General features: G+C 47.9%; 1 long non-coding RNA gene across 1 annotated transcript in view; it reads right to left on the reverse strand.

Moving 5' to 3' along the window:
- Nucleotides 1–10,092: 10,092 nt before the first annotated feature.
- LOC134809347 (uncharacterized) overlaps nucleotides 10,093–14,042 on the reverse strand; it is a 93,345-nt gene continuing 89,395 nt past the window's right edge. The window contains exon 3 of the long non-coding RNA XR_010154962.1: nucleotides 10,093–10,659. This is a non-coding gene — a long non-coding RNA (uncharacterized LOC134809347). The remainder of the gene's footprint in view (nucleotides 10,660–14,042) is intronic.

Here is a 14,042-nt window from a genome sequence, read left to right on the forward strand (position 1 = left end):
CTTGCTCTGTCACCCAGGCTAGAGTGCAGTGGTGCAATCATAGCTCACTGCAACCTCAACCTCCTAGCCTCAAGCAATCCTCCCACCTCAGCCTCCCAAGTAGCTGAGGCTACAGGTGTGCACCACCATGCCCAGCTATTTATTTATTTTTGTAGGGATGGGGTATTGCTATGGTGCCTATGCTAGTCTCAAACTCCTGGGCTCAAGTGATCTGCCCGCCTCAGCCTCCCAAAGTAGCTGAGGCTACAGGTGTGCACCACCATGCCCAGCTATTTATTTATTTTTGTAGGGATGGGGTATTGCTATGGTGCCTATGCTGGTCTCAAACTCCTGGGCTCAAGTGATCTGCCCCCCTCAGCCTCCCACAGTGCTGGGATTGCAGACCTGCAAATTTTTTTTTGAGACAGAGTCTCACCCTGTAGCCCAAGCTGGAGTGCAGTGGCACAATCTCTGCTCACTGCAACCTCTGCCTCCAGGACTCAAGCGATTCTCGTGCCTCAGGTGGGCGTGGTAGCAGGGACTACAGGTGCACACCACCATGCGCGGCTAATATTTTGTATTTTATTAGAGACGGGGTTTCACCATGTTGCCCAGGGTTGTCTTGATCTCCTGACCTCATGATCTGCCCGCCTTGGCCTCCCAAAGTGCTGGGATTACAGGTATGAGCCACTGCGCCGAACCACATTTTTTTTTAAAGAGATTAGTCTTGCTCTGTCACCCAGGCTGGAGTGCAATGGTGCAATCCTAGCTCACTGCAGCCTCGGCCTCCTAGGTTCAAGCGATCCTCCTACCTCAGCCTCCAGAGTAGCTGAGACCACAGGTGCACACACTGCCATACCTCACTATTTTTTCTTCTTTTGTAGAGACGGGATCTAATTACTTCTCTTAATACACAACACACAACAGAGTAAAGCTCAACACTCCAAAGCATTTAGAGAGCTCACAAAATAATATCACGAGCAAGGAAGTACCCAGAAAATAACGTTGGACCTTAGCCAAGGAGAAATCTCTCTAGCATCCATGCCTTCAGATATCTGCCCCCCACCAGGCGAGGAACTGAGACAGCTTCCACTCTTTGGAAGGTCAGCTCTACCCGGATGGAAGCTGTAAGCTGGATTTCCTGTACCACAAGCTTCCCAGGAGATAGATGCCCATGGGCCAGAGCAGAAAAGTTGCCTGCAGTTTGGGACATTCAAGAACACTGCTTGTTGTGGGTTTCTTGGCTGTATGGCTGTTCCATTCCTAGACACACAGACAAGGAGAGAGATCAGTACACACTGGGCAGCTGGTTCACTGCCATCCCAAATTCCAGACCAGAATGTGCAGATGAGTCAGAAAGGGGGTCCTCTATCCATACGAAAGTTTGCAGTGGCAGCCGTGACCAATTTCACAACCTTCAAGGTAGCCGTGACCAATTTCACAACCTTCAAGTCAGCCGTGGCAAATTTCACAACCTTCAAGGCAGCCGTGACCAATTTCACAACCTTCAAGGCAGCCGTGACCAATTTCACAACCTTCAAGGCAGCCGTGACCAATTTCACAACCTTCAAGGCAGCCGTGACCAATTTCACAACCTTCAAGGTAGCCGTGACCAATTTCACAACCTTCAAGGCAGCCGTGACCAATTTCATAACCTTCAAGGCAGCCGTGACCAATATCACAACCTTCAAGGCAGCCGTGACCAATATCACAACCTTCATGGCAGCCGTGGCAGATTTCACAACCTTCAAGGCTTAAAATGGAAATGTATGCTCACATAATCCTGGATACCAGGAGTCTGAGATGAAGGTATGTTAGGGCTGAGCTCCCTCTGGAGTCTCTAGGGGAGGATCCTTCCTGCCTCTCCCAGCTCCCAGGGGCTCCCAGCATCCCTGGGCTTGTGGCCACATCACACCAAACTCTGTCTCTGCCTCCACATGGCCTTCTCCTCTGTGTCTGGGTCTCCTGTTTTGTGTCTTAGAAGGACACCTGTCATTGGATTTAGGGGGCCCCCTCATCTTTGGACAATTTTATTTTCACATCCTAAACTAATTACATTTGCAGAGACCCTATTATTTCCAGATAACATTCCATTTACAGGTTCTGGGGAACAGGACATAAACATACATATTTTGGGGCTTGCTATATAACCCATTACAATTATATCCAGTTCCTTCTGGAGGCTCTAGGGGAGGATCCTTCCTGCCTCTCCCAGCTCCCAGGGGCTCCCAGCATTCCTGGGCTCGTGGCTACACCACTCCAGTCTCTGTCTCCATGTGGCCTTCTCCTCTGTCTGGGTCTCCCTTTCTGTGTTTAGAAGGACACCTGTCATTGCATTTAGGACCCCCTAATCTAGGACAATTTTATTTCAAGATCCTTCACTAATTACATTTGCAGAGATCCTGTTTCCAAGTAAGATTGCATTTATAGGTTCTGGGGAAAAGGAAATAAACATATATTTTGGGGATCACCATATAACCCATTCCAATTGTATCCAGTTCCTTCTGGAGGCTCTAGGGGAGGATCCTTCCTGCCTCTCCCAGCTCCTGGGGGCTCTAGGCATCCCTGGGCTTGTGGCCGCATCACTGCAGTCTCTGCCTCTGTCTACACGTGGCCTTCTCCTCTGTGTCTGCGTCTCCTCTTCTGTCTCTTAGAACAGCTGTCATTGCATTTAGGGCCCTTCTTATATCTAGAATGAGGTTGGAACAATTAATATTATGTGTTAACTTGACTGGATCATGGGGTGTTTAGATGTCTGATTGAATGTCACTCTGGGGTATCTGTGAGGGTGCTTCCCAGTGATGTTAGAAATTGAATTGGTAGCCTGAGAAAGGGAGATCATTTTCTCCAACATGGGATGGCCTTATCCAATCCATTCGCAGCCTCAAAAGAACAAAAAGAAGAAAAAGAGGCTGGGCACCGTGGCTCACACCTGTAATCCCAGCACTTTGGGAGGCCAAGGTGGGTGGATCACGAGGTCAAGAGATTGAGACCATCCTGGCCAACATGGTGAAAGCCCATCTCTACTAAAAATACAAAAATTAGCTGGGCGTGGTGGTAAGCACCTGTAGTACCAGCTACTCGGGAGGCTGAGGCAGGAGAATTGCTTGAACCCGGGAGGCAGAGGTTGCAGTGAGCCGAGATCGCACCACTGCACTCCAGCCTGAATGGCAGAGTGAGACTCCATCTCAAAAAAAAAAAAAAAAAAAAAGTCACTCATATTATCTCATTGCAAAAACCCTTCTAATTTTTAGCGATTTAGGAAAAAGTACAACATCAACGTAGGTAGCATACAATGTTTGAAATACTGCTACTCTGAGAACACTGAGAACCAACGAGCTAATGAATGTTGTCAGTTCAAATGAGATTGAAATAAATGATCATGTGAGAAGAGAGAAGAAACTGCAATGTCAAGAAATCTTCCAATTTTTGTAGAAGAGAAAATTAATGAGCTCAATAAGAAACTGGCTGGGTGCAGTAGCTCATGCCTGTAATCCTAGCACTGTGGGAGGCTGAGGCGGGTAGATCACCTGAGGTCAGGAGTTCAAGACCAGGCTGAACCAACATGGAAAAACCCCTTCTCTACTAAAAATACAAAAAAAAATTAGCCGGATGTGCTGGCAGGTGCCTGTACTCCCAGCTACTTGGGAGGCTGAGTCAGGAGAATGGTGTGAACCCGAGGCTGAGGCGGGTAGATCACCTGAGGTCAGGAGTTCAAGACCAGGCTGAATCAACATGGAAAAACACCTTCTCTACTAAAAATACAAAAAAAAAATTAGCCGGATGTACTGGCAGGTGCCTGTACTCCCAGCTACTTGGGAGGCTGAGTCAGGAGAATGGCGTGAACCCGGGAGGGTGGAGGTTGCAGCGAGCCAAGATCGCACCAGTGCACTCCAGCCTGGTGACAGAGCAAGACTCCATCTCAAAAAAACAAAAACAAACAAACAAAAAGCAAATTGGCTGGGCGCAGGGACCCACACCTGTAACCCCAGCACTTTGGGAGGCTGAGATGGCTGGATCACCTGAGGTCAGGAGTTCAAGACCAGCCTGACCAACACAGAAAAACCCCATCGCTAGTAAAAATACAAAAAAAAAAATTAGCCGGATGTGCTGGCAGGGGCCTGTAGTCCCAGCTACTCGGGAGGCTGAGGCAGGAGAATCACTTGCACCCGCGAGGCGGGGGTTGCAGTAAGCCGAGATTGCACCACTATACTCCAGCCTGGGCAAAACAGCAAGACTCCGTCTCAAAATAAATAAGAAATTACAATGCTCAATTTTTTTTTTTTTTTTGAGACAGAGTCTTGCTCTGTTGCCCAGGCTGGAGTGCAGTGGTGCGATCTCAGCTCACTGCAACCTCCACCTCCTGGGTTCAAGCGATTCTCCTCCCTCAGCCTCCCGTGTAGCTGGGATTACAGGTGTCTGCCACCACGCCTGGCTATTTTTTTTGTATTTTATTGTAGATATGGGGTTTCACTATGTTAACCAGGATGGTCTCGATCTCCTCACCTTGTGATCCGCCTGCCTCGGCCTCCCAAAGTGCTGGGATTACAGGCGTGAGCCACCGCGCCCGGCTCAAAGATACTTTTCTAAAGTCTGAAAAATAAATCACAGTCAGCTGTACTACAGGAAAGAATGAAATACCTTTCCCGTGCCTGTATGGATGAGACAAAAATCGCTGATCAAAGAACTTCCGGCTAGAAGTTGTAGGGGAAACAGGATTGGGTCTGACGGTGAACGCATAACAATGTTAGTTCTGTAAATCCTGTGATTTTGGAGGCTGCCCATCAGCTTTTCCAGATTTTGCAGTTTGCTGTGATTTTATTCTAAACGAAAATTCACTTTCGTGTCTAAATGTGTATACGTAATTTTTTATTCTTTCATTTCAAAGACCCTCAAATGACCTAAGTATCTTGTCCCAGACACGATTGAACGTTTTCTGAGCACTGTGTTTCTAGAAAACAGTGAAGGGTAAGAAATCCCCCTGCCTGGGCCAGGTGGGGTAGCTCATGCCTGTAATCCCACCATTGTGGGCGGCGGACGTGGGCAGATCGCCTGAGGTCAGGAGTTCAAGACCAGCCAGGCCAACATGGTGAAACCCCATCTCTACTAAAAATACAGAAATTAGCCGGGCGTGGTGGTGCACACTTGTAGTCCCAGCTACTCAGGAGGCTGAAGCAGAAGAATCACTTGAACCTGGGAGGCGGACGTTGCAGTGAGCGAAGAATGTGCCACTTCACTCCAGGCTGGGTGACAGAGTGAGAGTCCATCAAAGAGAGAGAGAGGGAAAGAGAGAGAGGAGAGAAGGAAGGAAAGGAGGGAGGGAGGAAGGAAGGAGAACGGGAAGGAAGGAGGGAAGGAAAGAAGGAGGAAAGGAAGGAAGGAAGGGAGGAAGAAAGGAGAAGGGGAAGGAAGGAAGAAGGGAGGGGAGGGAGGGAAGGAAGGGAGGGAAGGGAGGGAGGGAAGGAAGGGAGGGAAGGAAGGGAAGGAAGGGAGGGAAGAAAGGAAGGGAAGGAAGGGAGGGAAGGAAGGGAGGGGAGGGAAGGAAGGGAGGGAAGGAAGGGAGGGAAGGAAGGGAGGGAAGGAAGGGAGGGAAGGAAGGGAGGGGAGGGAGGGAGGGGAGGGGAGGGAGGGAAGGAAGGGAAGGGAGGGAGGGAGGGAAGGGAGGGAAGGAAGGGAGGGAAGGAAGGGAGGGAAGGAAGGGAGGGAGGGAAGGGAGGGAGGGAAGGAAAGGAGGGAAGGAAGGGAGGGAGGGAGGGAAGGAAGGGAGGGAAGGGAGGGAGGGAAGGAAGGGAGGGCAGGGAAGGAAGGGAAGGAAGGGAGGGAAGAAAGGAAGGGAAGGGAGGGAAGGAAGGGAGGGAAGGAAGGGAGGGAAGGAAGGGAGGGAGGGAAGGAAGGGAGGGAGGGAAGGAAGGGAGGGAAGGAAAGGAGGGAAGGGAGGGAGGGAAGGGAGGGAGGGAGGGAAGGAAGGAAGGAAGGGAAGGAAGGGAGGGAAGGAAGGGAGGGAAGGAAGGGAGGGAAGGAAGGGAGGGGAGGGAAGGGAGGGAAGGAAGGGAAGGGAGGGAGGGAAGGGAGGGAAGGAAGGGAGGGAAGGAAGGGAGGGAAGGAAGGGAAGGGAGGGAAGAAAGGAAGGGAAGGGAGGGAAGAAAGGAAGGGAAGGGAGGGAAGGGAGGGAAGGGAAGGAAGGGAGGGAAGGGAAGGAAGGGAGGGAAGGGAGGGAGGGAAGGAAGGGAGGGAGGGAAGGGAGGGAGGGAAGGGAGGGAGGGAAGGAAGGGAGGGAAGGAAGGGAGGGAGGGAAGGGAGGGAGGGAGGGAAGGGAGGGAGGGAGGGAAGGAAGGGAGGGAGGGAGGGAAGGGAAGGAAGGGAGGGAAGAAAGGAAGGAAGGGAGGGAAGAAAGGAAGGAAGGGAGGGAAGAAAGGAAGGGAAGGAAGGGAGGGAAGGAAGGGAGGGGAGGGAGGGAGGGAGGGAGGGAAGAGAGGGAGGGAGGGAAGAGAGGGAAGGAAGGGAGGGAGGGAGGGGAGGGAGGGAGGGAAGGGAGGGAGGGAGGGAAGGGAGGGAGGGAAGGGAGGGAAGGGAAGGAAGGGAGGGAGGGAAGGAAGGGAGGGAGGGAAGGAAGGGAGGGAGGGAAGGAAGGGAGGGAAGGAAGGGAGGGAAGGAGGGAAGGAAGGAAGAAACCTCTGCCTCCTGGGTTCACGCCATTCTCCTGCCTCAGCCTCTCAAGTAGCTGAGACTACAGGCACGCACCACCACATCTGACTAATTTGTTGTTGTTGTTGTATTTTGTTGTATAGATGGGGTTTCCCTGTGTTAGCCAGGATAGTCTCAACCCCCCTTACCTTTTTGTGTTATGAGAAGTGACTTGCTGTAAACTCCCGCCTTTCTCTCATGACTTAGGAAAGATGCATGGCTGCCTTCCTCTTGATCTCCAGAGCAAGGCCAGACCAGACTCTCCAAATCCTTTCTTTTTATTTTCTCCTTAAATTTTTATTTATTTTTCATTTTTTTGAGACGGAGTTATGCTCTTGTTGCCCAGGCCGGAATGCAATAGCGTGATCTTGGTTCACTGCAACCTCTGCCTCCAGGGTTCAAGCAACTCTGTCTCAGCCTCCTGAGTAGCTGGGATTACAGGCATGCTCCACCAGGCCGAGCTAACATTGTAGTTTTAATAGAGACTGGGTTTCACCATATTGGCCAGGCTGGTCTTGAACTCCTGACCTCAGGTGATCCGCCCGCATTGGCCTCCCAAAGTGCTGGGATTGTAAGTGTGAGCCACAGTGCCTGGCCTCCAAATTCCTTCTTTCCTTCGTAAATGTCTAGCTGACCTGTTCATCCCCACAATCAATAGGAATAAAGTGCTTGTGGACCAAACTTGAAGTTTTCTCCTCCCCTACACACCCCCAGCTCCTCTGAATACCCTCGCGTACGTTGGAACGTGGGACAGCCCCTCCTGAAAAATCAACAAACGACAAGGGAAAGTATTTCCTGATCAATTATTCTGACATGCCTCTCCCTATAAATGAAATTTGTTTCTGCCTGAGTCTTTGAGATGCTTACAAATCTTACAGACAAGCAATCTCCCTACTGCAATTGTCTTTTCTTTTATCGTTTTTTTGTTTTTTTGTTTTTGAGGCAGGGTCTCGCTCTGTTGCCCAGGCTAGAGTGCAGTGGCATGACCCCGGCTCACTGCAAACTTCACCTCCCAGGTTCAAGTGATTCTCCAGCCTCAGCCTTTGGAGTAGCTGGGATTTTAGCTGTGTGCTACCATGCCCGGCTATTTCTTTTTTTTTTTTTTTTTTTTTAAGTAGAGACAAGGTTTCACCATGTTGGCCAGGATGGTCTTGAACTCCTGACCTCAAGTGATCCACCGCAGCCTCCCAAAGTGCTGGGATTCCAGGCATGAGCCACCACACCCAGCCTGTAATTGTCTTTTCAAATCTCTTTCTTATCTAAATCCACATTTGTTTTTATTTGACTCTCCCCAGAAAACCAGCAAACACTCCTTCCTGGCCGCCCATCCACTGAACACCAAAAGAGAAAAATATCCTTGTCTCTCTCTCTGTCTTGCTCTCTCTCTCTGACACACACACACAGATACACAAAGAAACTAGGAGCTAGAAGGAGACCCCCTCAAGTCTAAATGAAATTATTTACAAAAAGCAAAGAGAGAACAGGACCAATTTCACTTCTAGCATCACAACTGCCAACATCAATGGTGTGGAAATGAAGGGTGAGCTCTTTTTTTAATTTCTTTTTTTGAAGGTGGGGTCTCACTGTGTTGTCCAGGCTAGAGTGAGGTGATGCAATCCTAGCTCACTGCAGCCTCAAACACCTAGGCTCAAGGGATTCTCCTACTTCAGCCATCAGAGTAGCTGGGACTACAAGCACACACCACCACACCTGGATAATTTATTTTTATTTTTGTAGAGATGAGTGTCTTGCCATGTTGCCCAGGCTTCCAACGATCCTCCCAGCTTTAAGCAATGCTCCCACCATGGCCTTCCAAGGTGCTGGGACTACAGGCATGAAGCACTGAGCCCAGCCATCCTCTCTCATTTCCAGCAGTCACTGTGGGTCAGCTTATGAAGCAGTGTCTACCCCTTGAATCACCTTATCACAGAACAAACCTAAGAGTCATAGGAAAGGGAGGGCAGGATCCCTTTCTAGCAAATAAAGAGGAACTCAGAGAGATGAAACGACTTGACATCAGAGTGAAGACCTGGAGGAAAGAAAGTGAGCTTGGGGGTCTTGGGTTGACCCTTGGTGGGGGTGGTCTGCAGGGGAGAGGGGAAGCACCCTCAACAGTGAATGTCCCAATGTAAATGCTCCACGTGGAATCCCTGGCTCTGCAAAAGACATCTCCATCCACCAGCCCCACTTTCCATGCTACATTGACATGCTGCTGATGACAAGGTGATGATGACTGGTCACTATGGAAATAATAGAAGCTCACCCAACGGCGAGCAAGAAGAAACAATTTATCCAGGGCTTGCTATACCAAGGGAGGCAGCCACCGTCCCTTGCATTTAGCAAAAATGTAAAAGCAGGAACCCCAGATAGGAGAATCAGGAAGACTGCAGGCATGCCCTAATTAGAGGCTGTCCACATTCTAAAGCTGTAGGAGGCTCATGAGAAGTGGGGCACCCCTGGGATTGGTTAGGATGGTGTCTCTTCAGCTTTCTAATTTTTTTTTTTTTTTTTGAGACAGAGTCTCACTCTGTCACCCAGGCTGGAGTGCAGTGGCATGATCTCTGCTCGCTGCAAGCTTCGCCTCCCGGGTTCATGCCATTCTCCTGCCTCAGCCTCCAAAGTAGCTGGGACTACAGGCACCTGCCACCATGCCAGTTTACTTTTTTTTGTATTTTTAGTGGAGATGGGGTTTCACCATGTTAGCCAGGATGGTCTTAATCTCCTAACCTCGTGATCTGCCTGCCTCGGCCTCCCAAAGTGCTGGGATTACAGGTGTGAGCCACCACGGCCAGCCATCTAATTTTAAATCAGGGGCAAACATTAGGAAATCTGGTGGTTATGAATCAAATCTTGTTTAGGGCCCATGGTGCCTGAAGATATTGTTTGCCTTCCTGGACTGTTTGCTGGAGATAGTAATCTGACATCCTGCATGTCTGACTTGTACACAGCAGGTGACTTCCTGCGCTGGTTACAGTGAATAAGGGGTTGGTTTTCTTGGCAGGTTGTGGGTCAGAGTTTTATCTATGTAGATGGCCAGACCATTATCTGCTTGTATACTCACTCTCACATGACCATATATACGTATTCATGCTTGTTAAACATGTTTTAAACTTATTTATTTATTTTAAGACAGATTGCATTTATTTATTTATTTATTTTAAGACAGAGTCTCACTCTGTCTCCAAGGCTGGAGTGCAGTGGCGAGATCTCAGCTCACTGCAACCTCCGCCTCCCGGGTTCAAGGGATTCTCCTGCCTCAGCCTCCCGAGTAGCTGGGACTACAGTTGCCCACCACCAGGCTCAGCTAATTTTTGTATTTTTAGTAGAGACAGGGTTTCTCTATGTTGGCCAGGCTGGTCTTGAACTCCTGACCTCAGGTGAGCCGCCTGCCTCGGCCGCCCAAAATGCTGGGATTACAGGCATAAGCTACCATGCCCAACCACTTAAAACCTTTTTAAATGTTATCTGGGCAATGCATTCACCAATATAGTATCATTGGAAAGGCTGGAATGACAGGATCACTAGAACGAATTATGCCTCTCCACCTCACACCCTGTTTCAACTGTCCTCCATTCTCCTGGGAACCCCTGTTAATAGTTTTTGGTTCATTCTACCTGCCAGTTATCTCAATATTTTAAGGAACACCACTATTTTTTTTCCTAGTAGAATCATAAAATAAAGGGTTGTACCACTTGCCTTTTCCCCCTTAATGATTTGTCCTGGGGGATACTTCTGGGTTGGTTCCTCTTTGATTTTCTGCACAGCCTGTGTTGCATTGTGGACCAGAGCTCATTTCACCTGCGGGAGCATCTGTTTCTTTTTTGACATCTGTGGAGAGGGAATCCACTATTGCCTGGATGCTGGTGGGAGGCCAGGCTTTGCTCCTTGTTAGACAGACCCAAGGAGACAGATACTTGTGTTCGTTGCATTGCCGTGAAGATGTGAAGTGATGATTTATGCCTGACCTCAAAGATGTCTTATCAGGGACCTTCAATTCTGTGGAAAGGATGTAAGAAAACAGAAAAAGTTCAGTAGTTATTCATGATGGAAGCAAGAATGCTTCAACAGAGTCTGGGGTCTACAGGTAATTCAACAAAGCTGTGTCCTAAGCAGGCTGTGTATAACTGGGGCATGGCAGGTATACACATGGACTTCTTATCCACCAGCCTTCATGGGGTTCTGCTCATAATTCCCTAATCTTCTCATCCTTTATCTGACCTGCCCGATATCTATTAAATTTCTTCAATCAACTAGAGTCTATTTCTCTTGCTGGCAACCAACAACTGTACATAACCCTTAACCATCAACCTATAAATTGATTCCAACTCATTCCCAATGGTTTGCAAATAAATACCTTTTTGCAGCCAATTCCCTTTACACAGTCTTTGTGCACCTGCGACCTGCAGGCTACACTCCTACACATTGAATTGCTGGTTCATTGGAGGGGTACTTTTTTAATCTCTCCAAATAATGTGTAAATGGGCCATCTAGAGTTGATGTTACCAGTTTCCACCCTTAACAGAGAATCCTTTTGCCCGATACCCTGAAACCTGTCAGTATTGTCCATTTTCTTTGTATGTTTGCCAAATGTATGGACAATTATGGCCTCTTTTTTTTTAATGTTGTATTTCTTTCCTTATCTGGCATGTTGATTATCTTTTCACAAAAGCACTTACCATTTGTAATTATTTGGTACGGTGTACATTGCTGAGGTCAGGTGTATAGGGAAATGCTATTTCTTAGTGAAGGATGAAAAAAAGTTTTTATTTTAAAGAGAAAAAAAAAAAAGCTGCCATGTGGGAGACCTGAGAAGCCTTCTGAGATGTCAGACATTGGGGGTTTCATTGACAGTTTCAGCCGCTGCTCTGAAACCCACCGGAACACCGGCCACAGAGACCACATGTGCACGGCTGCCCCAACACCCCAGGACTGACTCTGCAGGGATACTGAGGCAGACCCATCCCTGGGAGAAGCAGCAGCAGCACTCCTAACTTTGGATCCAAGATTCCTGGCGGCCGTGCCAACAAGCTATGCAAACAGCATTGCAGCCTTACTTCTCTCTCTCGTCTCCTTCACTTCCTGCGGCATGGTTAGAGCTGCAGCAGTCAGATGTGCAGTGAGATCAGCATTGCGTGGGGTCTGCTCAGAGCTGCAGGATGGTCAAAGCTGAAGGAAGATCAGATGTAGGGTCTGCACAGAGCTGCAGGATGGTTACAGCTGAAGTGTAGTCGGATCTACAGTAGGGTCAGAGCTGTGGCACGATCACACCTGCACTATGGTAAGAGCTGAGATATGGTCAGAGTTGCGGTATGATCACAGCTGCAGTACAGTGAGAGCTGTGCTATGCTCAGAGCTGTGGTATGATTAGAGCTGCAGGATAGCAAGATCTACAGCATAGTGAGAGCTACGGTAGAGTCAGAGCTGTGCTATGGCCAGATCTGTGCTATGGTCACAGTTGCGGTATAGTCAGAGCTGTGCTATGCTGAGAGCTGCCGTACAGTCAGAGCTGCGGTACGATCGGAGCTGTGCTGTGGCAGGAGCTGCAATATGGTCTCAGCTGCAGTATAGTCCAATCTACAGTAAAGTCAGAGCTGGGGTATAGTCAGAGCTGTGCTGTGGTCGGAGCCGTGGTATGGTCAGAGCTGCAGTATGGCGTTTGAGGCTGCAGTGAGCTACGATTGCACCACTGTACTCCAGCCTGAGCAATAGAGCAGGACCCCCTCTCAAAATAATGATAAGATTAATAATAATAGTTCAGTTTTGCAATTTTTTTCTAACAAATGTAAAACAGTACTAATTCATAACGACTCTAACCCATCAGTCTCTCTCCTGTTGCTAGCCAAGTTCAGCTGCCAACTTCAGTGTCCAGCTATGTAGCAAATGCCACCTATACTGAGAGGGCTCAGTAGAGCATGAGGACTTTGAGAGCTTTCTGAGATAAATCAAACCGAAGAGTCACAGCTCTGAGTGTGTATTCAACCACCTAAATTTAATTCAACATAAGCAGATGGTTTGTAAGTGCTATGGTTAGAATATGGTTTGCCCTTACCAAAAGTCATGTTGAGGCTGGGTCCCCAATGTAAGAGTGTTTAGATGAGGCTCTGCCCTCGTGAATGGATTAATCCCTTCATGAATTAATCAATTAATGAGTTATCAAAGGTGTGGGTTAGTTATCAGAAGAGCAGGTCTGTGATCAAAAGCCAGGTTGTTTTTCTTGGAGGCCTGCCCCATCTCAAAACTCTCCAGAGAGAGTCCCCACTAGCAAGAAGGTCCTCACCAGATGCAGCTCCTCATTGTTGGACTTCCCAGCCTCCAGAACTGTCATAAATATATTTCATTACAAATTACCGAGTCTTAAGTATTCGGTCATAGCAACAAAAAACAGACTAAGATAGTGAGTGTTCCAGTATGCCACGGTGAGTTTCATTTTACATCCACTCTGTCATGCTTCTGCTAGATGGCCTGATTTGTCTATAGGTGAGTTTCATTTTACATCCATTATTTCCTGCTTCTGCTAGAGGGCCTGATTTGCTTATAGGTGAGTTTCATTTTACATCCATTCTTTCATGCTTCTGCTAGAGGGTCTGATTTGTCTATAGGTGAGTTTCATTTTACATCCATTCTTTCCTGCTTCTGCTAGAGGGTCTGATTTGTCTATAGATGAGTTTCATTTTTACATCCATTCTTTCCTGCTTCTGCTAGATGGCCTGATTTGTCTATAGGTGAGTTTCATTTTACATCCATTCTTTCCTGCTTCTGCTAGAGGGCCTGATTTGTCTATAGGTGAGTTTCATTTTACATCCATTATTTCCTGCTTCTGCTAGAGGGCCTGATTTGCTTATAGGTGAGTTTCATTTTACATCCATTCTTTCATGCTTCTGCTAGATGGCCTGATTTGTCTATAGGTGAGTTTCATTTTACATCTATTCTTTCCTGCTTCTGCTAGAGGGTCTGATTTGTCTATAGATGAGTTTCATTTTACATCCATTCTTTCCTGCTTCTGCTAGAGGGTCTGATTTGTCTATAGATGAGTTTCATTTTTACATCCATTCTTTCCTGCTTCTGCTAGATGGCCTGATTTGTCTATAGGTGAGTTTCATTTTACATCTATTCTTTCCTGCTTCTGCTAGAGGGTCTGATTTGTCTATAGGTGAGTTTCATTTTACATCCATTCTTTCCTGCTTCTGCTAGAGGGTCTGATTTGTCTATAGATGAGTTTCATTTTTACATCCATTCTTTCCTGCTTCTGCTAGATGGCCTGATTTGTCTATAGGTGAGTTTCATTTTACATCCATTCTTTCCTGCTTCTGCTAGAGGGCCTGATTTGTCTATAGGTGAGTTTCATTTTACATCCATTATTTCCTGCTTCTGCTAGAGGG

The sequence above is a fragment of the Pan troglodytes genome, chromosome Y (assembly GCF_028858775.2).
Source record: "Pan troglodytes isolate AG18354 chromosome Y, NHGRI_mPanTro3-v2.0_pri, whole genome shotgun sequence".
NCBI classification, from domain to species: domain Eukaryota; kingdom Metazoa; phylum Chordata; class Mammalia; order Primates; family Hominidae; genus Pan; species Pan troglodytes.